Genomic DNA, 4,242 nt, shown 5'->3' with positions numbered 1-4,242 from the left:
CCTCTTACTCCCCCCGAAATGCCTGGCAGTCACGCAGCTACAGAGTACAGACAGAGGCGGGTGGAAGCCCAGGCTTGGCATACATTCATGTGCAAGAGAAACTTTTCAATCTGCAACGATGAAATAATGGGAGTTTAAACCAAAATGATCATACAGTATGTGGAGAAGAACAGCACGTCAGCTGTATCTGTGGCCGGGTATGGGTCATAGGGTAGACTGTATGAAGGTCAACATACATTAGGTCGACCTCTAAAGGTCGACAGGGTCGGAAGATCAACACAAGTATTAGGTCGGCAATGGGAAGGTGGACAGTCAAAATGTCGACATGAGTTTTTCTTTTCTTTTTTTTGTCCCGGAATTTAACGTTAGTCGACATGGACACTGTATCAGTGTACCACATCCCCTTGCATGGCTCGCTGCGAGCACACCCTAGTAGCGCCGTAGTGGATGGTAGTGTATGAAATACAAACTATATAAGAAAGGGTAAAGACTGCGCTGTACCTGCAGTATGTGGAAAGGGCTGCTGCACAATATCCTAAGATGCACTACAATAGCACCTTGATAGAGAAGACTGTAAGAGGGGTAAATAGGATGTAAGTGCGCAATCCCTACTGCTAAATAACAATTAACCAGTGACACCTCTCTGGTAAAGAATAAAAGTATTTTATTAATTAGTGCAAAGTACAGTTTTGATCATCTATAAGGTACACTTAAAGACTAAAAATGGGATTGTCTCCTAATACCGGTATACATCAACTAGACATACAGACATAAAACATAAAATAAAAATAAAAAATAATAAGATAAAAAAAGTTCATATATATATAGAAAATATATAAATATGTAAAAATTCCACAGGGGCCTGATTCAGCTCCTGCAAATAGAACAAATGTTGCACTGAAAAATCGGGGCCAAGATTATGCCAAAAATAAAGTCCTGCAATGAGGATGATAAGAGTCCTGTAAAGCAGTATACCCACTGTATGGACAGTTAATGTGGGGGCCTGATTCAGCTCCTGCTAATAGGATGAAAGTAGGTACTTAAAGAATGGCAAAATAGTGCCAAGAATGATGTCCTGCAATGAGGATGGTATGGGTCCTGTAAACCAGGATACCCTCTGTATAGATGATGGGTATAGGGGTCCCTGAGAGTTTGGGCAGGGTTATTACCTGATCACAAGATGCTCACTGACCATAAATCGAAAAACGTCTGCCGGCAGACTTTCCTCCTGCTGAGCTGTAAATAAAGACAGTCTGGAGTCCGATTATCCTCTGTACCTTCAACGCGTTTCACCTGAGTGTCAGGCTTCGTCAGGAATTTGCAGAGTGTCAGTTGAGCTTTAGATGAGGCTATTTATTGCCGTCTCTCCGTCACTTCCGGGTTTCCCCGCGTGTACTTCCGCCCCTTCTCATACTGTGTGTATAGTGCTGCGTCTGGCGGGTCTTCCGCCCTCACAGCCGTCACCTCCCGTCGGTGACTTCCGCCCTTTCTGTGCGTCATCAGCGCTACAGCCGCATATGTTCTGTATTATCATCCGTCGGGTCTTCCGCCCTTACAGCCGTCACCTCCTATCAGTGACTTCCGCCCTTCATGCGCATCATCAGTGTTGCAGCCGCAGATGCCCTGTAATTCATCTTTCAATCAGCGACGCCCCTGCTGTCAGGCTTATGACGTATATCTACCTGTGGTGGCCCTGAAAGTTACTTTGTAGCTCAATAGCTATATGTAAAAATGCTTTCATTTCTTTATGAGCAAAAAAACGTCCATATGTTAACTTATGTCCATTGATAAAGATGAAAACAAATATGTATAAATCAAAAAGATAATGAAAATGAATATAAAAGAATAAAAGTAAACTTGTAAATATAATAATAATAATAGCAAAAGAATAAAAAAATAATAATAGCAAAAGAATAAAAAATGATAAATAATAAAAAGAATAATAATTAATAGATAATACTTTTATTCTTTTATATTCATTTTCATTATCTTTTTGATTTATACATATTTGTTTTCATCTTTATCAATGGACATAAGTTAACATATGGACGTTTTTTTGCTCATAAAGAAATGAAAGCATTTTTACATATAGCTATTGAGCTACAAAGTAACTTTCAGGGCCACCACAGGTAGATATACGTCATAAGCCTGACAGCAGGGGCGTCGCTGATTGAAAGATGAATTACAGGGCATCTGCGGCTGCAACACTGATGATGCGCATGAAGGGCGGAAGTCACTGATAGGAGGTGACGGCTGTAAGGGCGGAAGACCAGACGGATGATAATACAGAACATATGCGGCTGTAGCGCTGATGACGCACAGAAAGGGCGGAAGTCACCGACGGGAGGTGACGGCTGTGAGGGCGGAAGACCCGCCAGACGCAGCACTATACACACAGTATGAGAAGGGGCGGAAGTACACGCGGGGAAACCCGGAAGTGACGGAGAGACGGCAATAAATAGCCTCATCTAAAGCTCAACTGACACTCTGCAAATTCCTGACGAAGCCTGACACTCAGGTGAAACGCGTTGAAGGTACAGAGGATAATCGGACTCCAGACTGTCTTTATTTACAGCTCAGCAGGAGGAAAGTCTGCCGGCAGACGTTTTTCGATTTATGGTCAGTGAGCATCTTGTGATCAGGTAATAACCCTGCCCAAACTCTCAGGGACCCCTATACCCATCATCTATACAGAGGGTATCCTGGTTTACAGGACCCATACCATCCTCATTGCAGGACATCATTCTTGGCACTATTTTGCCATTCTTTAAGTACCTACTTTCATCCTATTAGCAGGAGCTGAATCAGGCCCCCACATTAACTGTCCATACAGTGGGTATACTGCTTTACAGGACTCTTATCATCCTCATTGCAGGACTTTATTTTTGGCATAATCTTGGCCCCGATTTTTCAGTGCAACATTTGTTCTATTTGCAGGAGCTGAATCAGGCCCCTGTGGAATTTTTACATATTTATATATTTTCTATATATATATGAACTTTTTTTATCTTATTATTTTTTATTTTTATTTTATGTTTTATGTCTGTATGTCTAGTTGATGTATACCGGTATTAGGAGACACTCCCATTTTTAGTCTTTAAGTGTACCTTATAGATGATCAAAACTGTACTTTGTACTAATTAATAAAATACTTTTATTCTTTACCAGAGAGGTGTCACTGGTTAATTGTTATTTAGCAGTAGGGATTGCGCACTTACATCCTATTTACCCCTCTTACAGTGTATGAAATACAGCTTGTCGGCACAAGACGACTCGAAAACATATGAAAAACTCACGTGTAAAACTTTTCTCATGCCACTAACCCCAAGTGACTTTATAATGCATTTGAATACCTTCTTTACCCTCCTTCACCCTCCCCACCTGCCAATATCAGTGTGCAAAAACTTGCTTCCTTCTTCAAGGAAAAGATTTCTAAAATCCAAGATGAAATGGCATGCTCTTCCTCAGCCGGTGACTTGCTTACTTCCTTTCCTGAGCCCTTTGCCACTTTCTCCTCATTTGACCCCACAAGTGAGGATGAAGTATCCACACTCTTCTCATCTTCCTACTCCACTAACTCCCCTCTTGATCCTATACCCTTCTCTGTTTAAGCATGCACTTATTACTCCCATTCTAAGAAAACACAATTCTGATACAAACTGTCTCTCTAACTACTGTCCTATCTCTCAGCTCCCATGACTCTCCAAGCTACTTGAGAGACTTGCCTACACTCGCCTCACACACTATCTTAACTCCTACAACCTATTGGACCGACTTCAGTCAGGCTTTCGCTCCTAACACTCCACTGAGACAGCACTGACTAAAGTAGTCAATTATTTGGCCACTGCTAAATCTAAAGGCAATTTCTCACTTCTTATTCTTCTAGATCTCTCAGCTGCCTTTGACACTGTCGACCACTCTCTTCTCATACAAACACTTCAATCCCTAGGTCTCCAGAACATAGTCCTTTCTTGGTTCTCTTCCTACCTATCTAATCGCTCTTTCAGTGTTCGCTTCTCTGATTCTGCCTCCTCCTCACTACCTCTGTCAGTTAGAGTACCACAAGGCTCAGTCTTAGGTCCTCTGCTTTTCTCAATCTATACAGTACCTCCTCACTTGGGAAGCTAATCAACTCTTTTGGATTTCAGTATCATCTGTACGCTGATGATACTGAAATCTATCTTTCCTCCCCGGAATCGTCACCATCAGTATTGCCCCGTGTCTCTGAATGTCTTTCTGCCA

The sequence above is a fragment of the Crinia signifera genome, chromosome 19 (assembly GCF_055691185.1).
Source record: "Crinia signifera chromosome 19, ASM5569118v1, whole genome shotgun sequence".
Lineage (NCBI taxonomy): Eukaryota > Metazoa > Chordata > Amphibia > Anura > Myobatrachidae > Crinia > Crinia signifera.
The sequence above is the reverse complement of the archived record's forward strand: the minus strand, read 5'-3'. Positions refer to the sequence as shown.